This window comes from Giraffa tippelskirchi, chromosome 9, assembly GCF_054371585.1.
Source record: "Giraffa tippelskirchi isolate mGirTip1 chromosome 9, T2T-mGirTip1v1.2.pri, whole genome shotgun sequence".
Taxonomy (NCBI): Eukaryota; Metazoa; Chordata; class Mammalia; order Artiodactyla; family Giraffidae; genus Giraffa; species Giraffa tippelskirchi.
This window is the reverse complement of record NC_137283.1, coordinates 154,116,240-154,144,211: the sequence shown is the minus strand read 5'-3', so window position 1 is coordinate 154,144,211 and position 27,972 is coordinate 154,116,240. Positions and strand designations below refer to the sequence as shown.

At 45.3% G+C, this 27,972-nt stretch overlaps 1 protein-coding gene across 5 annotated transcripts in view; it reads left to right on the top strand.

Moving 5' to 3' along the window:
• CNKSR3 (CNKSR family member 3) overlaps nt 1-27,972 on the top strand; it is a 107,116-nt gene that overhangs the window by 12,312 nt on the left and 66,832 nt on the right. Inside the window, exon 1 of one of the 5 annotated variants that reach the window (XM_081530321.1) lies at nt 26,746-26,778. The exons of the other annotated variants lie outside the window; for them this stretch is intronic. The gene's annotated coding sequence lies outside the window, so the exon portion shown is untranslated. Of the gene's footprint in view, nt 1-26,745; nt 26,779-27,972 lie in introns of those variants that run through there. 5 annotated transcript variants of the gene reach the window in all.

Genomic DNA, 27,972 nt, shown 5'->3' with positions numbered 1-27,972 from the left:
AGTATTCTTGTGTGGAAAATCCCATGGACAGATGAGCCTGGTGGGCTACAATCCAAGGGGTTGCAAAGAGTTGGTCATGACTGAACAATTGAGCATATGTCCTGTAGGAAGGTGGTACCATGGAAAGGTTTAATCGTGGCTGTCTTGGAGAGAGCTTTCCTTGATGTCAAATTCCATGCTGAGTAAAAAGAGAATTTTGTTCATTCAGTAGCTGATTGCTGAGGACCCACTAAGTTCCAGGCATTGTGGAACTTAGCACCTGCAGTTCCAGGTGCTGGAGATCCATCTGTGTTTTAGGTGCAGGGGTCCAGCTGGGTGCCCGCTTTAATGGGGTAGAAGTAGGGATGACAAACAGCGATAACAAAACCACCACCAAAAAAGAAAGCAGATGAACAAGAAAACATCCAGTCGTGATCAGTGCCGAGAAGAGAGTGAAGCAGAGAGGTGAAGGAGCATGACTGATTGGGAAGCTTCTTTGGATGGTATCTCCCTCTGAGAAGACGATACTTGGGTATGAGAGGCAAGAAGGAACCAGTCACTGGAAAATTAGGGGGAGGACCATTGTAGGCTGAGGCACAGCCAGTGCAAAGGCCCTGAGGTGCAAATGAGCTCGGAGCCTTTGAGGAATGGAAGCACGGTGGAGTCATGAAGAGCAAGGACATGGGGCTGTGCTGGATGGGGTTGGGGTGAGAGAGAGACACAGTGGTCAGATCATGGAAGGTCTTACAGGTCTTAGGCATTTGTGATATTTTCTAGTTACTATGGAAGGCAGGGGAGTGACATGATCTGATTTGGATTCTCGAGGCAGAAAAGAGTTTAGGGAGCCCTGCTGGAATGCACTGCGATATTCTGGAGATGACGGTATTGCTATCTTGGATGAAGGTATTGGTGACTCCAGCATCTGAGAAGCCAAGCTCTAGGTACAGTTGGTTCACTGGTAACATCGCATCTGGATAATTTAAAAATTATCTTTGAAGCTGGGATGTAGATTCTTTTTTTCCCTTTCTCTGCCAGGGTTAAGAGGTCCCCCTCCCCTCCCCTCATCCTGATTACTCTCTTGTCATTTAAAAGGGAGGGTGCAACCCTTCTTTCTGCGTTCACATGCTTTGTTCACGTCATTGTTCTCTTCTGGCACATTTTGCTGGGAGCTACAGTTTCTGAGGCTGTTTATTCATCTATGAATAGGGTTTTTGTGAAAGTGAACTTAGCCTAGTTTGTTTTCTTTGACATCAAATGACTGATTGAACCGTTTTTAACCTGGGATCAGGAGGGCAGAGGCAGTTGTGTTTATTAGAGCAAAACAGTTCCTTAGAATTCAGTAGGTTGTAAAAATCAGAAAGCTTTTTGTATGAAAACTTGAAAATACGTGAGTCAAAGGAGCCAGTCAATAGATCTAATTGAAAATATTTTTGCTCTGCTAAAAGGCTATCATAATTTTACTTTAGAAAATCGAATCACCATATTTTTGATGGAGCAGATGATATTTTGAGAAATTTTCAACAGGTGAGAGTTGAACACATTTTTTTTAAAAAACCACAATGCATCACTTCTCAACAGGGAAGGAGTGGGAGAGAATTGAAGGTCAGTAGGTTTATATTGGGGCTTCCCTGGTAGCTCAGCTGTAAAGAATCTGCCTGCAATGCAGGAGACCCCAGTTCGATTCCTGGGTCAGGAAGATCTCCTGGACAAGGAATAGGCTACCCACTCCAGTATTCATGGGCTTCTCTGGTGGCTTAGATGGTAAAAAATCTGCCTGTACTGCGGGAGACCCAGGTTTGATCCCTGGGTTGGGAGATCCCCTGGAGAAGGAAATGGCAACCCACTCCAGTATTCTTGCCTGGAGAATCCCATGGACAGAGGAGCCTGGTGGACTACAGTCCATGGGGGTCACACAGAATTGGACATGACTGAGCGCCTAAGCACAGCACAGCACAAGTCTATACTGGGGCTTCCCAGGTGGCACTAATGGTAAAGAACCCACCTGCCAGTGCAGGATACATAAGAGATGCAGTTTCCCTCTCTGTGTTGGGAAGATCCCCCGGAGAAGGGAATGGCAACGCACTCCAGTATTCTTGCCTGGAGAATCCCATGGACAGAGGAGCCTGGCGGGCTACGGTCCGTAGCGTCACCATGAGTTGGACCCGACTGAAGCGGCCTAGCACAGCACCACAGGTTTACGTTAGAATAATCTAGAAGCTTTACCTCACACACCTGATATCAGCCCCACCCCTTTAAGGAGAGTATCTCTCAGGCTTTTAGAGGAAACTCCGCGCTTTGTGTCATCAGTCAGAAAAGGCGGTGAGCATGACCGTATGAATCATGCCTTCCTGAGGAAGACCTTTTAGTGAAGGGAAATATTCTATTTCCTATTTTCAGAGATTTGCAGCAGAGGGGAAATTCAGTGGTTTGGGCTTTAGGAGTGGATGTGTGTGTACGTGAGTGAGTGAGTGTGTGTTTATGTGTTTCTAACTTTAACCTATGTTAATTGAACAGACTTTAGTGTTCTCAGAGTAATTTTATATTACCATGTCTTGGAGAGAATCAAGTCAAGAGTCTATCTGGACCATGATCTTTGAAACAGAAAAACTAGCTTACTGTGTGGAGTGGGACCAGACTTCACAAAGCACCATTGATATTGTTAGCATCATCTTAGCATGGATTCCAACTATGAGCAGATGACACAGCTGTGAGTAGAGTTTATGAAAATGACTGTCTACACTAAAAGCTAAAATTGTTGGTAGTAAGTATTAAATAAAAAAACACAAATAGTCCTTGCTAGTAAGACATCCAGAGGCAGATGGTATGAAGTGACTTGGTTACAAGCACCCCTAGGCCTTTTCATACTGTTGCTCAAACTACCACACAATTGTACTCATCTCACACGCTAGCAAAGTAACGCTCAAAATTCTCCAAGCCAGACATCAACAGTACGTGAACCATGAACTTCCAGATGTTCAAGCTGGATTTAGAAAAGGCAGAGGAACCAGAGATCAAATTGCCAACATCTGCTGGATCATCAAAAAAGCAAGAGATTTCCAGAAAAACATCTATTTCTGCCTTATTGACTATGCCAAAGCCTTTGACTGTGTGGATCACAATAAACTGTGGAAAATTCTTAAAGAGATGGGAATACCAGACCACCTGACCTGCCTCTTGAGAAATCTGTGTGCAGGTCAGGAAGCAACAGTTAGAACTGGACATGGAACAACAGACTGGTTCCAAATAGGAAAAGGAGTACGTCAAGGCTGTATATTGTCACCCTGCTTATTTAACTTATATGCAGAGTACATCATGAGAAATGCTGGGCTGGAAGAAGCACAAACTGGAATCAAGATTGCTGGGAGAAATATCAGTAACCTCAGATATGCCACCCTTATGGCAGAAAGTGAAGAGGAACTAAAGAGCCTCTTGATGAAAGTGAAAGAGAAGAGTGAAAAAGTTGGCTTAAAACTCAACATTCAGAAAACTAAGATCATGGCATCTGGTCCCATCACTTCATGGCAAATAGATGGGGAAACAGTGAGAGGCTTTATCTTTTTGGGCTCCAAAATCACTGTAGATGTTGACTAGAGCCATGAAATTAAAGACCCTTGCTCCTTGGAAGGAAAGTTATGACCAACCTAAACAGCATATTAAAAAGCAGAGACATTACTTTGCCAACAAAGGTCCATCTAGTCAAGGCTATGGTTTTTCCAGTAGTCATGTATGGATGTGAGAGCTGGACTATAAAGAAGCTGAGCGCTGAAAAACTGATGCTTTTGAACTGTGGTGTTGGAGAAAACTCTTGAGAGTCCCTTGGACTGCAAGGAGATCCAGCCAGTCCATCCTAAAGGAAATCAGTCCTGAATATTCATTGGAAGGACTGATGCTGAAGCTGCAATGCCAATACTTTGGCCACCTGATGCGAAGAACTGACTCACTGGAAAAGACACTGATGCTGGGAAAGGTGGAAGCCTGGAGGAGAAGGGAATGACAGAGGATGAGATGGTTGGATGGCATCACCGACTCAATGGAAATGAGTTTGAGGAAACTCTGGGAGTTGGTGATGGACAGAGAGGCCTGGCATGCTATGATCCATGGGGTCGCGAAGAGTCAGACTTGACTGAGCGACTTAACTGAACCCCTCAGCCAGGTTTAAGAATCTCATCTACAGCTGATATGTAAAGAAAGACTCTTTTTGGAGGTGGAGAAACACTAATTCTTACTATGTGCTTAGTCACTCGGTCATATCCGACTCTTTGCGACCCCGTGGACTGTTGCCCACCAGGCTTCTCTGTCCATGGGATTTCCCAGGCAAAAGTACTGGAACGGGTTGCCATTGACTACTCCAGGGCATTGGCCGGCAGAGTCTTTACCGCTGGTCCGCTTAGTTCGGAAACGTAATGCTGCTGCTGCTAAGTCGCTTCAGTCATGTCCAACTCTGTGCGACCCCATAGATGGCAGCCCACGAGGCTCCGCCATCCCTGGGATTCTCCAGGCAAGAACACTGGAGTGGGTTGCCATTTTCTTCTCCAATGCACGAAAGTGAAAAGTGAAAGTGAAGTCGCTCAGTTGTGTCCGACTCTTCGCGACCCCATGGACTGCAGCCTACCAGGCTCCTCCATCCATGGGATTTTCCAGGCAAGAGTACTGGAGTGGGTTGCCATGGGAAACGTAATGAACACCTGTAAATATGTGACAGTTGTCCCTGGTTCCTGACATTTACAAGAAGTAAGCATAATGTGGCTCAATGTCTTGTCACCACTGCTCTTGAACTTTCTTTTTTTTTTTTTTTTTTTAGTGTTTCCAAACTGTAATCTACTGTTTGTTTTAAACAAGTGTGTATATTTAAAAGCTGGATCCTGTTTTAATTTAATTGAGCGTAGGTTTTTAAAAAAAATTTAGTGAAGTATAGTTGATTTGCAATGTTGTATTTAATTTCTGCTGTACAGCAGAATGACTCAGGTATATGTATATACACATTTTTTCATATGCTTTTCCATTCAGATTTATCACAGGATATTGAGTATAATTTCCAGGGCTATATAGTAGGGCCTGGTTGCTTATCCATTCGCCTTCCCTTTTCAACATCAGAGCTTAGACCTGTAAATTCTCAGGTCCTATCCGAGACCCACAGATTCAGAAACTCTGGGGTAGGATGCAGGAAGCTCTGTTTTAACCAATCCGTCAGTGACTCTGGTGCCGGCTAAAATTTGAGAACCACCAATGTGTACCACTCATGTGGAACCATAGATGATGTATGTCAGACCATCCTCCATAATTCTTGTCAGTTGGTTTTCAGCTAGTACATAATGGTTGATTAGAAAGGAGAACTTTTCTAGTAGGGACAGTTGTTACGTATTTTGGTAGGTGCATCAATGCAACAAGGTTTGTAAACATCCTTTCCACAGAGTGGGCAGGGAAGGGTTAAAGCCTTTGCACCTCTGGGCTCCTAGCCAGTTGCACCACCCCAGGCCCAGGGGATCCTTTGGTTGTGTACCTCACCCGGGTGAGTGTTCAGCCCCAGGAAAACACAGAATGAGGGCACTGTTTTACGGTCAGGCAGCACCTGTTTAGGTTTTTGTGTGGGATTTCCAGGCCTGGTTCTCAGGCAGGAGCAGAATGTGACATCTCCTCCCCCATTCCACTTTGAGGGAGAGAGGATAGTTGTTCTCTTTCATTGAGTGCTCTGGCTTTAAACAAGCCATGCAGTTGTAAAGGGCAGGGAGGGAAAGAAAAAGCAGAAAACAGTGGCAAACATGTTGCAATCCAAGGTGAAAAGCTCTTTTGTTTTAATCCACGGACATGAGTCAGTGCAGGTGGAGTTTCAGAGCCCCCTCCTGCAGTTGACAAAGGCCAAGAGAATCCAGAAGTAAAAAGCTGCTACAGCAGTGAACACTGAGGACCAGGGGTGATGCTGAGGCTTGCAACAAGAGTTGCAGACTTAGATGCCTACAGGGGCCTGGAGGCAATGTCAGAAATTGAAATGTGGGGGCAAGTGAGCAATAGGGAGTGGTGGAGACTGTGGCAAACCCAAAGATACATGTGCTACTCAGTCTCTGCTGACCGTGAACCTGCAGTTTCCAGAATCTTCTGATTTTTTTTTGGTTGTTCTTTTTGTTTTCGAATGAAGCTGGCTGTCTGGCTTTATTTGTGTCATTTTCTGATTTTTAGGAATCTGTCAACAGATTTTTTTTTGGTGTAGGCCAAACATAACATGTCTATGGGCTAGTGTGTTGATTCCCCTGTAGACAGCTGTGTGTGCATACTCAGTCACTCAGTTGTGTCGGACTCTTTTGTGACCCCATGGACTATAGCCCTCCAGGCCCCTCTGTCTATGGAATTTTCCATACAAGAATACTGAAATGGGTTGCCATTTTCTACTCCAGGAGGTCTTCCCTACCCAGGGATTGAACCTGTCTCCTCCATTGACAGGTGGATTCTTTACCACTGAGCCATCTGGGAAGCCTGTGGACAGTTTTGGTCAGATGTTAATTGCCTTAGTGAGAAACAGATGTATAAGATGTGAATACACGTAGCTACATAGCAATCCATTAATTATTTTAAAAATCTGTTATCTTTAACCTCATTTTACTACTTAACTAATTCTCTCATTTCTAGTATTGTAATATGTAATTCCCTACAAGTATTATTAAGCCAGAAATACCAATGCCTTGATGAACCCAGCAGACCATTGAGTAGTTACTCTTCAGTGTGAAAACAGGAATTTGGCTTCTCTTGATTGAGTTTAGTTTGCCACTGGGTTTGTGGTATTGGTGCCTGACAGGAAGTGTTTCTGTTTGTACAGTAAGATTTTATGTATAAAATAAAGCATATGCCCTGAAATAAGGCAGTTGCTCCTAACTTCTCTACTGGCTTTTGTGGTCATGTTTGAAAAGTTACCAGTTTACTCACGGTCTTTCTGTCTTCCTGGTGCCCTGAATTGGGAGACAAACAGGAAAAGCAGTAGGGTTAGTGCTTAAACTGGGGTAGTGCTCACCCCGAAATGCAATCCACAAAACTTCACGACAAAGATTTCAGGATATTTCAGCTTTCCAGCTTGCTTTGTAAATAAACAGTCCATTTGTAAATGAGCAGCATATATATGCGTGTATAAACACACACACATAAATGTAAGTATACAGGCTGTATTTATATATATACATACACATATTCATTATGGGTCATCTTTTGTTAAACTTTCATTAAGTGTTTATTTCTACTATTTATTCTTTTTGAAAATTTAAAATGAAAAAATATGTAGATTTCCTTTTTGGTACCAGTGCCTCTGCTTTGTGCGAGGAACAAAAAGACCAGCTATAAACGACAGTTTGAGAGCCACTGGCCTTTAGGAAGTTTGTTCTTAATTCAGTGGATAATGGAGAAGTAAAACAGGGGTTTAAAAGGAGGCATATTGCTGGCAGAACTGTGGGATGTTGGGGGGAGCCTTTGGACGGAGGAGTGTTTGGAGTCTGAGACCCGCTCCAGGAGGTATTTGAGCTGGCCTCTTGGAGAGCGTTAAAGAGGCCTGTGTAAGAGCAGGGGTCTTGAGGGGGGTGGGAGGAAGGGCTGCTGAGAGAGGCATGGCCCACGAGTGGTCCTGAAGCCTTGGCAGGGTCTGCTCGTGGGGCTGGAGAGAAGGGGACCATTTGTGTCTCCCTGCCTTAGCATGGCAGTGCCACTGGAGTCTGTGGAAATCTGGGAAGAGCTGCTCTGCCGGTTTGGGAGTGAGCGCACCTTACAGGTACCACCGTCAAAAGCCGTTCCGATTTGTAGAGGAGACATCTTTTGCACGGGACCAGCATCTCGCACAATTCAAACACTCCAGAAAACACAGTGCCCTCTCTCACGACGGCACTCTGATCGTCTCATGTTTTAATGAGGTGTAAATATCATGCAGATTGGCACACGGGATGTGTTAAAATAGGAGAGTGTTAGCGGAAATTTAGGTCCTCCACCTTCAGTGTGAAATGATGCAATACACATGAATTTGACACCCTGAATTATTTCGGTACGGCGCAGTCTAAGACATGGCACATGAAGTGAAGTAGAGAAGATTAGAGTCCTACAGGGCAGCATGTCAGTGGAGATACACAGTCAGTGCTCAGTGCAAAAAATGCATCTTAGAGTCATCCCTTCAGCCTTGTTCAACACTTAATGAAATCAGCGTTTCTGGCTGCCGTTCCTGTGTGGGTTGAGGAGCCGGTTCCCTGAGATTAGTGGCTCCTTTGCATTACAACGGCTGGAAGAGCGCCAAGGGTGTGTAGGTCTTGTCCAGGGCCTGGCACTCAAGGGGATGACAGGTCTGTCCTCCACAGGCGTGACATGACCTGTTTTCTTATTCGTCATTGGCTTTACCAACCCTTAGAAGTAGATACGATCTTTTCTGTGAGTTTCAGGTAAAGCTAATAGGTTCTTTACTTAACAGGAATCACTATAATACGATGGGGCTTCCCTGGTGGCTCAGACGGTAAAGAATCTGCCTGCAATGTGGGAGACCCAGGTTTGATTCCTGGGTTGGGAAGATCTCCCAGAGAAGGGAATGGCAACCCACTCTAGTATTCTTGCCTGGAGAATCCTTCTGGACAGAGAAGCCTAGCGGGTTACAGTCCGTGGGATCACAAAGAGTTGGACACGACTGAGCGACTAACACCAGCATAAAACGATAGGCGATCTTTCTTACAACATCTTGCCTGGTATTCTGTATGCCTGACATTTCTCTTAAAATCTGCTCATTTCTCAACTGTGACTTTTAAATACTAACTGCCCTACCTGATATTCTGAAATAATGGCACATGTCTTTCACATTAAGTATAGCTCTGGAAATGAAGTTTTGGATGAAGTAGTGTCGCTAGGGCATGTTAAGAGAAATATAACCCTAACTCCTTTGCATTTAACTTTTCCATCTGTTAACTAGAGTGCCCTGTTAGCTGGCGCTTGCACCAGGCTTGGTGAGGGCAGCTAGTCACCGGGCAGTCATTCAGCTGATTTGTATCGAGTGCCTACCCTGAACAGGTGCTGTTCTGAGAGCTGAGGGTCCAGCAGTGAAAGGAAGAGAGGGTAGTTCCTGTCTTCCCGGAGCTGATGTTCTAATGGGGCAGACAGACAGAAAGTAATACTCGTAGCATGTGGGTGTGGTACAGGTTGTGGGCCAGGGCCATAGGTGGATGCAGAGGGAAGTCGGGGATACAGCGTTCGCTGGATGACCAGGGGAAAGCTTTTGGTGGGCAACTTGGCTAAACAGGTGAAAGAATGTTCTTGGCAGAGGGAAGATGCTCTGAGACGGGCCAGGTCCTGGCATGTGGAGGGAGCAGGGAGGCCAGGGTGTCTCGAGCAGAGGGAGCCAAGAAGAGAGCGGCAGGAGATGAGGTCAGAGGAGAGGGGGGCCCGCATCGTGCAGAGCCATAGGGATCGTTATGTATGCTTTGGCTTTAATTTGGCGTTTGAGGAGCCTTTGGAGGGTTTGGAGCCAAAGAGGGATATCAGATGTATGTTTTAAGGTTACAATGGTTGCTGTGTTGAGTGGACAGAAGTGAGCAAGCGTGGGGGATCAGGGAGCTGGTTAAAACACTGGAGTGGGCTTCCCTAGTGGATCAGTGATAAAGAATCCGCCTGCCATTACAGGAGACACAGGTTCCATCCCTGGTCTGGGAAGATCCCACATGCCGTGGAGCAACTAAGCTTGTGCACCACAACTATTGAGCCTGTGCTCTGGACCCCGGGAGCCACAGCTCTTAAAGCCCATTCACCCTGGAGCCCGTGCTCTGCGACAAGAGATGCCGCTGCAATGAGAAGCCGTCTCACCGCAGCCAGAGAGTAGCCCCTACTCTCTGCAACTAGAGAAAAGCCCGTGCAGCAGCAAAGACCTAGCGTGGCCCCAAAATAATAATAATACTAAAAATACTAAATAATACTAAAATACTGGGGCAATAATCATCTGAAAGATGACGCTGGGACCAGGTGGCAGCTGTGGTCCCTCTGCGAGAGGTGGCCATATCCTGGGTGTTCTGAAAGGCCCCTGGGTTTACCAAGAAATCGAGTGGTGGTGTGAGAGAATACCCATGATGTTTTGGTCTGGGGAGTTGGAAGGACAGAGTTGCCATCCACAGAGAGGTAGGGGAGTGTGGGAGGAGGTGGTTAGGAGAATACCTGGATTTGAAATGTCCAGTGCTTACTGGTTTGCTGAGTGAAGCTGGTGGTTGGATGAGTGTGTGTGCATTAATGGGGGAGCTTGGGACTAGAAAGACATTTGCTGACCACTGGAGTATACGTTGGAGAAGGAAATGGCAACTCACTCCAGTATTCTTGCCTCGAGAATCCTGTGGACAGAGGAGCCTGGTGGGCTGCCGTCTATGGGGTAGCACAGAGTTGGACATGACTGAAGCAACTTAGCATGTCTACCCTAAAGGAGATCAGTCCTTGGTGTTCATTGGAAGGACTGATGTTGAAGCTGAAATTCCAATACTTTGGCCACCTGATGTGAAGAGCTGACTCATTTGAAAAGACCCTGATGTTGGGAAAGATTGAGGGCAGGAGAAGGGGACGACAGAGGAAGAGATGGTTGGATGGCATCATCAATTCAATAGACATGAGTTTGGGTAGGCTCTGGGAGTTGGTGATGGACAGGGAGGGCTGGAGTGCTGCAGTCCATGGGGTCTCAAAGAGTTGGACACGACTGAGTGACTGGACTGAACTGAACTGAACTGAACTGATGCATTGGAAAAGGAAATGGCAACCCACTCCAGTGTTCTTGCCTGGAGAATCCCAGGGACAGAGGAGCCTGGTAGGCTGCCGTCTATGGGGTCGCACAGAGTCAGACATGACTGAAGTGACTTAGCAGCAGCAGCAGCAGCAGGGGTATACGTGGTATTAAAATCTCTGAGGCTGGATGATATCACCCAATGAGTGGGCAGAAGGAGACAAGAGAAGAGGTCTGGGGTATCTGCACCTTTACAAGTCTGGCAGAGTTGAACAACCAGCAAGTCGCTGCCGGTAAATAGAAGGACATTTCAAGGGGAGGTGATGTACAAGAAAGAGTGATCAGCTGGGCCCAGTACTGCTGGTGGGCCAATAAGTGGAGACTGAAAGTTGACCAGTGTATTTAGTGTGTGGAAGATATTGATGAACTTGACAGTTTTGGTGGGCTGATGGATGCAAAAGTCTGAATAAACTCAAGAGCAAATGGGAGAAGAGGCATTGATATCCCGAGAGACCACGCAGTGTTAAAGCGACTTCCCGAATGAACGCAGCACTGTTTTAGTCTCAGTATGACTTAAGGGCTGAATGCATTTTAATTGTTTAAAATCTGTAACCATCTTTTGGAATAGATGACTGCTTGGTAACTAGATATTTGATGAATTGGGACATGTTTCGCCCTCCCTGAACTCGGTAACAGAACACCGTAGATTATGGAGTCTCTTAACTTTTAATACTAACAAAGCTATTCATTACCTGAATGACTATGGACCAGTGGCTTCTATAGAGAAGAGTTATTCCACAGAAACTCTCTCTCTGCTTCATGCGTGCTCAGTTGTGTCCGACTCTTTGTGGCCCCATGGACTGTAGCCCGCCAGGCTTCTCTTGTCTATGGAATTTTCCAGACAAGAAGACTGGAGTGGGTAGCCATTTCCTCCTCCAGGGGATCTCCTCCTCCCTAGGGATGGAACCCGTGTCTCTTGTGTCACCTGCGTTGGCAGGTGGATTCTTTACCACTGTACCTCCTGGGAATCCCTCTCTGCTCCATGTTTTTCCATATGTATATATATATTTTTTGAAATGAGAGTAAATGGCTTTCTCTCTGGGTTTTGTGTTATTCCATAGTTTACCCACTTAGGTAGAAAAGATTTGTTATGGATGGACCCCAAACCTCAGAAGAATCCCATGTTGCTGATATTCACCTTCATATAAGATTTATATGAAATGTTTTGAATGCAGTGAAATCATGTTGTAAACGATGTTTATTACAGCCCAGAGGTGGAAGCCATTTGTTAGCAGGAAAACTGGTGCAAATAGAGATAAACCAGTCAACTTTAAATGTAAATCATCAAACATTCATCAAGCACCTACCCTTTGTCTCTAGTAGGTGCAGTGATAGGGTCCCTGTGTCTTTGGCACCTTCTGTTGAGTGGAGTTTACAGGCAAGCCCATAGACACCAGCTCCAGGGCATCCTAGGAGTGCAGAGGAGTAATCGAGTGTTTGAATGGGCACAGCATGGAGGGCTCTTGGAGGAAACTACATCCAAGTCCAGATCTGTAGGATGAACAGAAGGTAGCTAGGCCTAGAGGAAGGAGGAGGGGAAAGAGAGGAGGGGAAAGAGAAGATTTGCGACAAAGCTGGGCGACCAGAGAGACATGGCATTTACTCGCAGCTGAAAGAACTGGATTGTGCTGGGTCTGTCCAGAGGTGGTGTGGAGAGAGATGAGCCTGGAGGAGTGGTGTGTGTGGAGGGGGCTGCGTCACCAGGGACCTGTTTATGCTTCTGAGCAGGTGGAAGTCAATGGAGGACTTTATGTCTTTGAGTGGCTTTCCTTTGGGAGGAAGTATGTCAAGTAGATGGGGAAACAATGGGAACTGTGACAGAGTTTATTTTCTTGAGGTCCAAATCACTGCAGATGGTGACTGCAGCCATGAAAGTGAATGACGCTTGCTCCTTGAAAGAAAAGCTATGGCAAACCTAGACAGCATATTAGAGAGCAGAGAGATTACTTTGCCGACAAAGGTCCGTCTAGTCAAGGCTATGGTTTTTCCAGTAGTCATGCGTGGATGTGAGAGTTGGACCATAAAGAAAGCTGAGCGCCAAAGAGTTGATGCTTTCAAACTGTGCTGTTGGAGAAGACTCTTGAGAGTCCCTTGGACTGCAAGGAGATCAAACCAGCCAATCCTAAAGGAAATCAATCCTGAATATTCTTTGGAAGGACCGGTGCTGAAGCTGAAGCTCTAGTCCTTTGGCCACCTGATGCGAGGAGCCAACTCGTTAGAAAAGACCCTGATGCTGGGAAAGATTGAAAGTGGGAGAAGGGGACGACAGAGGATGAGATGGTTGGGTGGCATCACCGACTCGATGGACATATTTGAGTCAGTTCCAAGAGATGATGAAGGACAGGGAAGCCTGGTGTCCTGCAGTCCATGGGGTCGCAAAGAGTTGGACATGACTGAGCGACTGAACAACAACAAATGTGTGTATACATATGTAATACATAGATAGATATAGATATTTATATATCTATCCTCACACATATACATGTAGCTATTCTTATAAGCATATGTACTTATTCAGGGTCCTAAATGTTATTTTATTCAGGATTCTGTTAGGGAGGCACTTGCCTGTCTGTTAGGGAACATAGTGTTCTACTGGGTTTCAGACCTGGAGTGAATTGTTCTCACTACAGTAGGGGAAGGGCTTCCCTAGTGGCTCAGTTGTAAAGAATCTGCTTGCAATGCAGGAGATGTGGCTTCGATCCCTGGGTCAGAAAAATGCCCTGGAGGAGGGAATGGCAGCCTACTCTAGTATTCTTGCCTGGAAAATCCCATAGGCAGAGAAGCCTGGCGGGCTACAGTCCACGGGGTCGCAGAGAGTCAGACATGACTGAGCACACACGAAATGTACGGGAAACCCTTGAATCTCAAGGAGAAATAGCAGTTAAAGGCTCTGTGCAAAAATTAACTTGACTTCCTGCGTATTTACTTCCTTTGATCTGTAAATGTGAAATTGACCAGACTTTTATAGCACAAGGGAACATAACTCTTCATTAAAAAAAAGAAGTTACTAAAACATTGACTGGATTGAAAAATGAGATCGGAGTGTGGGCTGCCAAGCAGCGGGAGAGGGGAGGAGGTGGCAAGAATTGGAGGGGAAAGGCGGCTGCGTAGGAGGAGGGGGCCGGGGAGCCGGAGGAAGTGAGGCTAAGGGGGTGTGGCCTGGAGGTCACACCTTGAGCTGTGGGTGTTCAGTGTGTTATCACCTGCAGTCTGCTGCCCGTGGCTGATTAATGATTAACGACCTGTCCTAGCTCTGAGTATAATGTAGTCTTTATGTGAGTCAGAGTTTTCACTCTAGTGGGTGAGCTAAAGCAATAGCGGAGTATTTGTAGGAATTTACGCTCTAGAAGTGGTGATAAATGTGACCGCCTGGATGGGAGGGGAGTTTGGGGGAAATGGATACTTGTGTATGTATGGATGACTTGCTGTGCTGAGCACCTGAAACTTAGGGCTTCCCAGGTGGCACTAGTAGTAAAAAACCTGCCTGCCATTGCAGAAGGTGCCAGAGACGTGGGTTCAATCCCTGGGTCAGGAGGATCCCCTGGAGGAGGGCATACAACCCACTCTAGTATTCTTGCCTGGAGAATCCCATGGACAGAGGAGCCTGGCGGGCTACAGTCCATGGGGTTGCAAAGAGTCGGATACAACTTAAGTGACTTAGCATGCACACACACACCTGAAGCATTACACTGTTTTTCGATTATAGTCCAATATAAAATAAAAAGTTTTTTTTTTTTTTTAAGTAAAACCTTGAAAAAAAAGAAGTGGTCATAAATATCATCATCCAAGGGTTTGAAAGTCTCCCCATCCCTGCAACCCAAAAGTATGCTGGAGCATGTTAGAAATGCTGTCCCCTACTCCCATTTCCAGTTTTGGTTTGGTGCAGTTGATAACTGAAATCTTAACAGTACACACTACGAACATTTCAGACGCAAGCCCAGATGAATCACACTGGCTCTACCAGAAGCGGCTGCATGGGTATTCATTTCTGAGGTCCTGAACTCTGGAAGAACACGCAGATTATACTTAAAACTAATGGGACTTGATTATGGTAGGATGAAAAACAACAAATGGGGACCCACCTCTGCAGGGTGTGGCTGCCCTTCCTCTTGCCCTGCATTGTTTCCCAGATTGTTCTGGGTGGTGGATGTTGCCACATCATTCCCAGGGTTAAACATATACCCAGTTCTGGGAAAGCTTCCATCTTCAACAGTCCACAGTGATCATTCAGTGGAATGTGGTTTTAAAAATAATTTAACAAGGTAAAATTTTAGTTTTTAATAGTTACCACTTAAAAACCCCAGCCAGTTTTTCTGCTTCTATCCTCCCTCCCAGCTTCCCCGTGATTTCTGAGTATGGGATCTCTTGGAAGATCTTTATAGCTTTTACTGTAATCAATTTCACATTGTTCTCTATATGTTTTAGCAATTGGAAGTTCTGTAATGTCAGTTCTTTTTGCATCACTGAAGGTGTTGCTGTTTCTCCTTCATCTTTAAAAAAAAGCCTTAGAATGGATATTGCAAAAGTATTTTATTAGCTATTGTATATCACTAGAACTCCGCTCAATATTTTGTAATAACCTAAATGGGAAAAGAATTTGAAAAAGAACAGATACTTATATATGCATAACTGAATCGCTTTGTTAAACACCTGAAACTAACACAACATTGTTAATCACTTACACTTTAATATAAAATAAAAATTAAAAAACTATCTTATTAAGGTAGCATGTATATTGATACCTTTTCCCTATTTTCTGCTATAAAACTAATTAAGTTTAGATAGTATATAATGTCCCAGTTCTGCTATAGAAATTCCAGCTTCTGAAACCATGTTATAATGAATCAAGGAGAAAAGGAATATTTATGACTAATGACAAAAGAAAAGTACAGATGCCTAGAAGCAACCATAGAAATTCACGGAGAATGCAAAGGAACTAAGAAAAAGCTGTCTTATTAAAAGTAGCTGTGGTAGGCTTCCTGGAAGTGGTAAATGCAGTGAAATCAATCTTTTGTAATGACATAATTGTCATCAGAATATCTAAAAACGGTTTTATGGGTTCAGTTCAGTTGCTCAGTCATGTCTGACTCTTTGCGACACCATGAACCACAGCATGCCAGGCCTCCCTGTCCATCACCAACTCCCTGAGTCCACCCAAACCCATGTCTATTGAGTCGGTGATGCCATCCAGCCATCTCATCCTCTGCCGTCCCCTTCTCCTCCTGCCCCCAATCCTTCCCAGCATCAGGGTCTTTTCCAATGAGTCAGCTCTTCGCATCAGGTGGCCAAAGTATTGGAGTTTCAGCTTCAACACCAGTCCTTCCAATGAACACCCAGGACTGATCTCCTTTAGGATGGACTGGTTGGATCTCCTTGCAGTCTAAGGGACTCTCAAGAGTCTTCTCCAACACTACAGTTCAAAAGCATCAATTTTTTGGCGCTCAGCTTTCTTCACTGTCCAACTCTCACATCCATACATGACTACCGGAAAAACCATAGCCTTGACTAGATGGACCTTTGTTGACAAAATAATGTCTCTGCTTTTTAATATGCTGTCTAGGTTGCTCATAACTTTCCTTCCAAGAAGTAAGCGTCTTTTAACTTCATGGCTGCAATCACCATCAGCAGTGATTTTGGAGCCCCAAAAAATAAAGTCTGACACTGTTTCCACTGTTTCCCCATCTATCTGCCGTGACGTGATGGGACCAGATGCCATGATCTTAGTTTTCTGAATGTTGAGCTTTAAGCCAACTTTTCACTCTCCTCTTTCACTTTCATCAAGAGCCTCTTTAGTTCTTCTTTGCTTTCTGCCATAAGGGTGGTGTCATCTGCATATCTGAGGTTATTGATATTTCTCCCGGCAATCTTGATTCCAGCTTGTGCTTCTTCCAGCCCAGCGTTTCTCATGATGTACTCTGCATATAAGTTAAATAAGCAGGGTGAAAATATACAGCCTTGACGTACTCCTTTTCCTATTTGGAACCAGTCTGTTGTTCCATGTCCAGTTTTAACTGTTGCTTCCTGACCTGCATACAGGTTTTTCAAGAGGCAGGTCAGGTGGTCTGGTATTCCCATCTCTTTCAGAATTTTCCACAGTTTATTGTGATCCACACAGTCAAAGGCTTTGGCATAGTCAATAAAGCAGAAATAGATGTTTTTCTGGAACTCTCTTGCTTTTTTGATCTAGCGGATGTTGGCAATTTGATCTATGGTTCCTCTGCCTTTTCTAAAACCAGCTTGAACACCTGGAAGTTCACGGTTCACATATTGCTGAAGCCTGGCTTGGAGAATTTTAAGCATTAAGGAAAGTAATTGGGCTTCCCAGGTGGCTCAGCTGTAAAGAATCTGCCTGCAGTGCAGGAGATGCGAGTTCAACCCCTGGGTCAGGAAGATCCTCTGGAGAAGGAAATGGCAATCCACTCCAGTATTCTTCCCTGGGAAATCCCATGGACAGAGGTGCCTGGTGGGCTCCGGGTGGCAAAGAGTTGGACGTGACTTAGTGACTAAACCATGGCCATGAAGGTAATTATCATCCTTGGTGATAACTCTGCTTCCCTGGTAGCTCAGTTGGTAAAGAGTCTGCCTGCAATGCAGGAGATCCCGGTTCGATTCCTGGATCGGGAAGATCCAATGGAGAAGTGATAGGTGATAACTATAATGTTATAAAAACGTTGCTAGGCTATTTTTCTTATAAAAGCAGACTTCATACATAGATCTTGATATTATGATTGTTGGTTTTGTTTGCTTTTTATAGATCCAAAAGTATAATGAAAGTGACATTGTTGCAGTGAGATGTAAGGAGTAGAGTTGTTTTGTTTTTTGTTGCATGCAGTTAATACTCTTTTTCTCTTTTAAAATATAACAACACAGTTTCATTCCAAAGCCCCATGACAGGATTAACATTTGCACTTGAGGTGGTCAGGCATGGTGTTTGTTCTACTCAAATGAGAGCCTGCCTGTGCAATAAAGCCCTTTGGTCAGCACTTGATGGGGGAGAAGGTAAAACCTAACAAAGTTGGAGTCAGCTTTTAAAAATCATAGCTGTCGATGGAATGTGTTTACTCTGTAGTTAATTGCCTGCGGTAGAGGAATAACTGTTTTAAGGAGTTGGCCTGGAGAGAAAATGTATTAGTGTATCCATTCATAGCCTCCCTCTTTTCTGTCTGTTATGATTGTCTAAATTCGTGTGTTTGTGTTCGGGCCATTTCTCATCACTTGTGGCTGCTCCAGTGGTACATAGTGGTTAAGGCCAGGGAGGGCTGCTTACATTTGGATCCTCTACCAGTCACTTACTAGATGTGTGATGTTCACCAGTTTCTATGCCTTATTTAGTCAGCTAGCTTACTTTTATTTTTAAGTTTTTAATTTGTTTTAGTTTCGTGGCCACGCCACGTGGCATGTGGAATCTTAATTCCCAGACCAGGCATTGAACCCACGTCCCCTGCATTGGGAGCTCGGAATCTGCATCACTGGGACCACCTGGGAGGTCCTTCAACTAACTTATTTTTAAATTTGGGATCACATTTGCTCATTTGAGTAGAGCAAACTCTTAGGGTTTATGCTGAGGATTCAGTGAGATAATGCTGGTAAAGTATTTCCCACAATAAATGGTAAAATAAACTATATGGCATATAGTCAGTGCTTAAAAAAACTCCAACCCTTGTTTTATTACATACATTTCAGGGATATCCTGCAGAAAACATTTTTCAGCTTTCTGAGAGAATTCCCCTGTGGCTCAGTGGTAAAGAATCCGCCTGCAATGCAGGAGCCGCAGGAGACTCAGATTCAGTCCCTGAATTGGGAAGATCCCTTGGAGGAGGAAATGGCAACCCATTCCAGTGTTCTTGCCTGGAGAATCCCATGGACAGAGGAGCCTCGCGGGCTACGGTCCATGGGGTTGCAAAGAGTCGGACACGACTGAAGCGTACACATACTCTGCCTTTAACAAATGGTAAATTACAACTCAGTGAGGAGAATAGTGAAGAGGGAGACTGACCCACACACCCTTTAGGGAGTGTGTCGATATCGGGTGGCGCTGAAAATGGGAGATGCCAGTTCTGCCTCTGAAACTTGAAGATAGGGTGATTTCTGAATCTTTCTCCCTAGTTATTCCTCTAAAGTTGTGTTCGGAGGCTTAAGAGCTTCCGATAGCAATCTGTAGGATACAGTCACAAAAGTCAGAAGAAAGGCTGTCGCCGGCGACAGGCCCTTCTGTTTGTATTTTCTGTTTTATCACCATTAATGTCCAGGACTTACTCCGTTTCTTGCCCTGCTGTGGCATTTGATAACCGGGGAGTGTGACAGTGATCCCTGGGTGTGTCCCTGCCGTAATGTGTATCCCACTGACTAATCGTCTTCTGTCAGCAACTACCGTCCATTAGCCCCACACGGAAGGTGCTCCGTCTCGCCAAGCCCCAATTAAGGAAACCAGCCCGGTTTCTTCTTGGGAGCCAAGAAGTTGTTTCGTAAGACGTGCTCCTGTAAGCACTGTGGGAATAGCTGTCAGCATGGTGATTACTTGTGTTCTTTAGTCCCCAGGGTTGATTCCCTCAATTTGAGAACCACAGAAAGTTGCAAACTTTTCAAAGGATTTTTAGGGTTACCTGTGCAGAGGGAGGAAGAATGGTCCCCATGGATCTCAAAGAGGCATCTTTGCAGGTAGGTACTTGGAGTGAAGTGGACCATGCCATTAGTGCTGGAGCAGACCTGGACTTATGGGCAAGACTCATCCCTGATGTTTCTTAGGGAGGCACAGGGGGGCTAAAGAGAAAGCTTAGAGTTGACCTGACTTGCCTATCTATGGGTAGAGTACTTTCTGTAAGGCATCTTTGAGTGGATGGAGTGAGTGTTTTTTTGTTTTAGTCCGTGTGTACCTGCTTCCAGAACAGGGTTTCAGCAGTGATGAGTGTAGACAAGTTCTCTTAAAACCAGATAAATCTGTATCAGGCCCTTTCCCCCTTGAGAACATATGTGTTCAGTCGCTCAATCGTGTCTGATTTTTCAACCCCATGGACTGCAGCTCTCAAGGCTCCTCTGTCCGCGTAATTTTCCCAGGCAAGAATACTGGAGTGGGTTGCCATTTCCTTCTCTAGGGTATCTTTCCAACCCAGGGATTGAACCCGCATCTCCTGCGTCTCCTGCACTGGCAGGTGGATTCTTAACTCCTTAGCCACCAGGAAAGCTGGGAATATAAAGAAAAGGGTATTGTTCTCCTGAGGCTATGGTTCTAGCTGGCTTCCCTGGTGGCTTAATGGTAAAAAATCCGCCTGTAATGCTGGAGCCTCAGAAGACGCAGGTTCGATCCCTGGGTCAGGAAGAGCCCCTGGAGGAGGGTATGGTAACCCACTCCAGTATTTTTGCCTGGGAAATCCCATGGACAGAGGAGGCCGGAGGGCTACAGTCCATAGAATCTCAAAGAGTCGGACTCAACTGAAGTGACTTAGCACGTACACATACTACCGTGGTTCCAGCACTCTGATTTTCATGTTTTTTTTTTCCCCACTGCTGTCTAATCTTGAGGGTTGGCAATAACCATAGGTCATGCAGTCCAAATACATGTTCTTTTGAATAAATAGATTGTTTCATTTTAAAGCTAAAGAAACTGTGGCCCAGAGAGTCCCATGGCTAAGATGTAACGGCAGGACCTACACTAGAAAGGGAATTCTCCGGATTCCCAGTTCTGGACGTTTCTGGTTATAGTATTTCCGCAACCTTACCCTAATTGCCCTCTACCCACAAATTCTATTAAATTGATAGCCTTGTAGGTCCCACCCACCAGCAGCGGTGTGGAACATCACTTGCCCGTCTGTATTGCAGTCGAGGGCAGTGAGCCTGGTTAACCATCTGTGATGCAGGCTGAGTGTGGACTTATAGGGGGTCCAGTGGGGAGGAGCTTTCCGTCTAGCTGGGAGGTGGCAATACTGATTATTATACATATGGTGCAGTGCATTCAGTGATGGACGTGTTTACAGGTCTAGAAGCTGTACAGAGGAGCAGAGAATGTGTGTATGTTTAGGGGACAGTTGTTTGTGAAGGTTTTAAAGGATATGGAGGTTGAGGGTGGAGTCTTCTAGGTGAAGATTTTGGGAAACTAAACAGCAGTCCGTTGGCGGCGCTGGAGGATGAACTCAGGGGTGGGATCACGGCCGCCTGCAGACGTCTCTAGGTGCTACTCACATTGTTCACTTCCTCCAGTCTGTTTCAGAATGGAGAGAGATATGGAAAGTTCATCAGTGACTCTCAGTTTCCTTTTGGGCTAAAGAACATGAATAGGTCTTTGAACAGGACGGTTGGTGTGACCGGGAGAGGCGGTGATGAGTGTGGACTGCCAGGTCCCTGGGGGCTCTGTGGCTCAGATGTCATCAGGGAAGAAGGTTCAGGAATAGTCCTTGGCTTTGGACTCAGAAAGGCAGCAGGTTCTGTCCAGAGCCTTCCTGCCCTTCCTCCAAGATACCGTTGGGTGAAGGTGTGGATGCAGGTTTACATGTTCAGCTTCTGGAACCAGACACCACTGCCTGGTTTCAGTTTTCATGGCTTTGGAGGAAACAGATAACGAATGATAGGAAACAGCTGCTCCTAATGTGGCAGCCAGAAATGCAACCTCATGGAGCAGCGTCGTCATCACGAGAATATTCATGCGAAGTCCTCTCTGATTAAACACTGGGAGCTGTAGAATGTGGCTTGTTTTCGTCTATTTACCCCCCTCCCCCCATTGTCTTTCTGTTGCCTGCAGCTTTTATTTTTATTCGTCCAATAACACAGAAATGTTTCATTGTAAAAAAATTTAAACAAGCTGACTCTTGATAATTAGGGTTTCCCTGGTGGCTCAGATGGTAAAGAATCCACCTGCAATGCAGGAGACCTGGGTTCCATCCCTGGGTTGGAAGATCCCCTGGAGAAGGGAATGGCTACCCACTCCAGTATTCTTGCCTGGGAAATCCCATAGACAGAGGAGCCTGGCGGGCTACAGTGCAGGGGGTCACAAAGAGTCGGATACAGCTGAGCGACTAAGCTCACACACTAAAGTATATCTAATTTCCACCTTTGTGTTAAACCCTTTTCCTTTATCAGAGTTGGGTGTGAGCACCTTCTAGAATCCTTCCTAGACGTTTACATACGTATTTGTACAGGTTCATGTATAATTATTTTCATTTATATAAATGGATTTACATATAGTTTGAATCTGATCCATAGTTTGAATCTGATCCATAGTTTTCTTTTTTTCACATTTCATACTGTCTTAAAGGCCTATCACTCTATTTAGATAATCCATTTTAGAAGTAATTTTTTTATACAATCAAACTTAATTAACTTTGTCAGGAATTTGGTAATGGTGGCAGATATCTGGGTGTCTCTTAGGAACCGGAGGTTGTGGTGGCTTATCCATGTTGGTGCCTAACAAGGATTCAGGATGTTTTATGGCAGACGGGTTGGCACCTGGCAAAATATCTTGGGTCAGCCTGATGGGAGAACTGATCTCCTGCTGTGGGAGTTTATTACTGTGACACCAGCTTGGTTTCAAGCACACAATTAGTCTTTTCTTGCCAGAACCATATTAAAGTGAGAGATGGTCCATACACAGTCTTTGAGATCTCTGACTTCATCAAGAGAATGTGGGACTTGAATCTTTCCTCAAAGTTTGCTTCATAATTTTGCAGAGCTTATTTAAGAGAAGTTGACCCAAGGGACAAGGGAACTTTGAATTATAACCCAGAGAACTGGGACCCAGAATTGATGAGAGGGAAAGCTTTGGAAGGGGAAATGGGACCAGTCATTGTTGTGATACATTCATGGGCTGCTGACATCATGGGAAGCAGTTGATGACCTCTTGCTAAAATTGCTCATTTGAGCTTGCCAAACCCAAGCAGACTGTGGGCATTTGTGGCTGTTCCCCAAAGTACAGCAGCAATTGTCCCAGGAGCTGTTGGAATGCTGTCGTTATGACCTCTGTGCATGTTGTTTAGACAAAGGGGGAAGACGCCTTCTCGGCTTGACAATTTGTCAGCCACCTGCTGTCATTCTTTTTCTTCAGTGCTTTGAAAGTGACAAGAACATGGTCATCAGGCCTCTTGTAAAAATAACAACATGGGCACGTGTAAAATCACAAAGTCCAAGACGCTGATGTATTACAGAGGATGCATGGCAATGGGTGCCTATTTTCCTCACCTGTTTTCTTGACAGCATCAGGCTCTCATGTTTCATGTGGCCGGTTGCTGCCTTAAAGGGTCATTCTAGAGGAAAGATGGACTTTCATGGGAAAGTTACTTAGATCTTTTACTGGAATTAGCTATTATCAAATAAGCACTACAATGACCTGCACATTTCTTGACCATGTGGGGCCATGTGGTGGCTTTATAAAGAAATCTTAATTTCTAGTTGTAACAGCACATGTGCAGTTAACAATTTTACTCTGGCTTTCAAGGAAATTGGGGTTGGTAGGAGATAAAGAGGTTAGGAACGTGGTATTCCGTCGGCTGTGAAATTGCTCGTTAGAGCTCGGTGGTATCATGTCACAGTGGATGAGAGGGCCAGGTTCACACATTGTTCTTTGTCACCCACTGCCTTCCTTTGCTTAATGAAGCATCAGCCAGTTTGATCACATGAAGGACCAGTCAGGGAGACAGCTCTGTTTCCCTGGATGCATCCTGCTCTTGTGATGCTCCCACACTTGAGGGCAGTGCTTGCCGGGGGTGGTCACACTGCAGGGAGGGAGAAGGCAGAGCCAGTGTCGGGTGGAACAGAAAACCCTGTGTGGAGTTCTCACTCCAGTGCTTCTTGGGGGGATAACCCTACACGTGGAGCCCTTCAGAGCGTGCTTCTGCATCTGCCAGTGGGGCTAATAAGGACTTCCCTGGCGGTCCAGTGGTTAAGAATCCGCCTTCCACTGCAGGGGACACAGGTTCGATCCCTGGTCAAGGACCTAAGATACCACAGGTCTCAGAATGACTAAGCTACTGAGCCTGGGAGCCTCAACCAGAGAGAAGCCCATCGCAACTAAGATCTGATGCAGCCAAAATTAAATAAATAAATATATGTATTTTAAATGGGGGTAATAAGTCCATTCTCTTCATCTGCGTCTCCATTGCTTCCCTGAAAATAGGTTCATCAGCATCATTTTTCTAGATTCCATATATATGCGTTCAATATATATTTGCTTTTCTCTTTCTGACTTACTTCACTCTGTAGAAGAGGCTCTAGGTTCATCTACCTCACTACAACTGCCTCAAATTCACTCCTTTTTTGTGGCCGAGTAGCATTCCATTGTGGGGCTTCCGCAGTGGCTCAGCAGTAAAGAGTCTGCTTGCAATGCAGGAGCCGCAGGAGATGCAGTTTCAATCCCTGGTTGGGAGGATTCCTCTGGAGGAGGGCATGGCAACGCACTCCAGCATTCTTGCCTGGAGAATCCCATGGACAGAGGAGCCTGGTGGGCTACGGTCCATAGGGTCGCAAAGAGTTGGATACGACTGAAGCAACTGAGCATGCACTCCTGCAATGTTCCATTGCATATATGTACCACATCTTCTTATCCATTCATCTGTTGATGGACATCTAGGTTGCTCTGTGATGACCTAGAGGGGTGGGATGGGGGGAGGGGAGGAGGTTCAAAAGGGAGAGGATATATATATATATATTTATAACTGATTATATGTATAATTATGACTGCGAGTGGTCTGTAGTACGGCAGAAACCAACATAACATTGTAAAGCAACTTTCCTCCAATTAAAAAGAGAGAAGAAAAAAAATGGAGATAATAATACATTATAGGGTTCTTCTGAGGGTGAATCAGACCCTGGGAGTGGGTGCCCAGCTCACGTTATGGAATACAGAAAGATCCAGAAATGGAACTTGTGATTTCTTTCTTTGTCTTTCATGTTCCCCTGTCCTTAAATGAGATGGCCCCAGCCCTGGACATTCTGGTGCTTGGTTCTCATTCATCAGGGATAACTCTCTGTGGTTTACAGTCAACAAAAAGGAAGTTTGCTTCTTTAAAAGTCACCCTCCTGGAGTTGCAGCCATCCTGCCATCTGTCTCCCTCTGCCCCTCCCCCAGCCTGACCGCTGCAGTGCAGTAAACCCCAGGTCTGTTCAAGGGAAGAACTAATTTTAACCACAGTGTGAAGGCATGTGGGGGCTTGGGGGACTGCCATATAGAGTTACAGTAAGTTGCAAGCACACAATCTCAAATTATGACTTTGGCACAAATTTTACATTTGGAAGTCTCTTCCAGGTGCTTCCTCTAGACCACAGACGTTTAAGTTCCACAGAAAAAGGACACTTGGTTATTTAAAAAGCCATTTTGCAATACGTAAACACGACTGTTTCACAAAGCCGTCGCAGTTCTGAGATGCACATCTTCCTATTAATCTTTCACAGGGGGCTTGATTTGTGTGGTGATCACTGTCAGCCCTGGTTTGACTCATGCATTCCTCACGGCCGAAGTCAGATCTGTGTTTATGTGAAATATGGAAACGATTTCTTCTCCCTCTTTCTTCTGTGCTTGAGTTGGGATAGAGCCTCTGAGTTGTTTTCCATTGTTATTTTTAAAGGGTCTTCAGTTTCAGAATTCCAGTCTGGGCTTGAGCGGGACAGCTGGCAGTGTGGCTTAGGCTGGTCTTCGTGCGATCTGGCTTTGGATCCAGCATCCTTACCCCAAAACAGGAGGCCCTCCTTTCTAAAACTCTGATATGCCCAGCCCTGAAAACAAAGTGGAAGCTAAAATAGTGGTAGAGAAATCTGCACTGATGGAAGAAGCTTTTTTACCCTGAAATCTGTCTTTATCAAAACCAATATGTCTTGTGTCTTGGTCTCTGCTGTTTTTTGTGTTTTTCTTTGCATTCTCCTTCAACTGCTTGGGTACCATGAGGATGCGGAAGGTGTAGGCTGAGTTGTTATGGGTCCAGAGTTTAGTTGTACAAAGAGAAAAAAACAGAAAAAGAGTGTGTTTTGATCCTCCTGAAAAAGAAAGTTTTGTGAGAAGGATTCCAGGCTATGCAACAGAGGATTAGCTGCTTTCATTGGGTCCAACACCACATTCTCATTGCATCGTTAGCAATCCTTGTAAAGTGTCTTGGCAAATAGGGGTGCTTCCTTCACAGCAGACTGTTTTTCCAACTGCAGATTTATAACTGCTTCATGTGCCATGACGCATGGCGAGGTGTCAAGATCATTTTATGGGAGGAAAACCCCCCAAAGACTTTTAAAGCATGCAGCTTTCAGGGGAAAAAATAAGTCAGTTTTACAAAGAGAGTTTTAAATAAAAGGGTATTGGTGGGTTTATGCTTTGCTCACGGGCAAACCTTTTTAAAGATGACAGTGTAAAAGGAAGACATACATTTCATTCATTCATTCACTGAGTCCCTAAGGTACCGCTGTCTTGAAGGGCCAGGTGCTGGGAGTGTAAGGATGAGTGTCACTTTGGCCTTTAAGTGGTGGTGGTGGCAGTTTTGTTGCCAAGTCGCGTCTGACTCTTGCGACCCCATGGACTGTAGCCCACCAGGCTCCTCTGTCCGTGGGATTCTCCAGGCAAGAATACTGGAGTGGGTTGACATTCCCTTCTCCAGGGGATCTTCCCCACCCAGGGATCAAACCCGTGCCTCCTGAATTACAGGTGGATTCTTTACTGACTGAGCCATCAGGGAAGCCCCTTTTACTCAGGAGTCAGAATACCTCGTCCAGATGGCAGGAAGTTAGGAGTGGTGAACTCTACGGGGATGGGAGGTGGTGGGTGGCTGGTGTCCAGAGACACCTCATAAAGGAAGGGAAGCTTCAGGTGAATCTCAGAAGATTGGGAAGAATTTGCCAGATCAGATAGGAGTGTGGGAGGCATTGCAGGCAGAAGGAGAGCAAATGTGAAAGTGTGAATGTATGAAGCAGCAGGGTGTGTTAGGAGAAGGAACCCCAGCTCTGGGAGGCCTGAGCTGCTGGATGCCAGAGGCAGCAGGCAGGGGAGGAGCCGAGTCAGGAAGCCCGGGGGCTTACTTCCAGAGGCCTTTGTAGGTCACAAGGTCATGCTTTTGCCTTCTGGACTTGGTTCCCCTCATGTAAGAGGCCTTCCCTGATTAGTACAGTTCTTATTTCCTTTCCCTGCCTTCTTCCCAGCTCTTACCCGTGACCTGTCATAGGCTGATGTGTTTGTTGCCTGTGCCCCGTTGTTCAAATGGAGACCCCAGGAGTCAGGGGCTTCCTTCTGTGTGGATGGCTGTGTCCCCAATGCCGGACACCAGTGAGTTTGGACAGAGTTTGGACTTCATCCTCTGAGTGCTGGAGAACCGTTGAAGATGCTAACTGAGTGGGGTGGGGTCACGTGAGTACACTGGGGTGTTGGGAAGAGCGATGTGAATGTCACGTCCAGCTGATGACAGGTGAGGAAGGAAGTGCCTTGGTGCATACGGAGGGCAAGGGAAGGAAGCCGTGATCCTGCTCCTCAGCTACCTTGGATGGGGCCCAGCTTTGCTGCCCTGGTTAATTATCAATTGGTGGCGATAGTGGTAAGGAACTCACCTGCCAGTGCAGGAAACTTAAGAGACGTGGGTTCGATCCCTGAGTCGGGAAGATCCCCTGAAGGAGGAAATGACAACCCACTCTAGTATTCTTGCCTGGAGAGCCCATGGACAGAGCCTGGCGGGCTACAGTCCCTGGGATCGCAAACAGTTGGACACAACTGAAGTGACTTAACACCCACAGTATTGATCTCATTCTATAGCAGATGTTTTGAAACTTGACTAAACGTTACAGAGAAGCTCCAAGATTTTCTTTTCCCTCCTTTACAACCCAGTAGCTGCCTGAACATTCTGATAGATGTCCTGATGTCATAATATGATAATGATAATCACTTTAATCACAATAATATGATAATAATCACAGTAGTATGATAATAACTTTCTTTATTGATACTTTAGTGAATTATCTTTCTTTGAAATGCATTCAGTGCTTTGATATAAAATGAATTCTTTGTGTACAAATAGGTTTGAGGGCTTCCCTGGTGGTCCAGTGACTAAGACTCCAGGCTCCCAATGCAGGGGGCCTGGGTTCGATCCCTGGTCAGGGAACTAGATCATACATGCCACAACTAATCTCCTGGGGCAGCCAAATAAATAAAAATAAAAATAAAAATAGGTTGATATCAGAATATGATAATCATTTATTTCATTTATTTATACTTCCATGATAGATTTGAGAAATCTTAATGAATTATCTTTCTTTGAAATGCCTTGAATGCTTTAATATGAAATGGA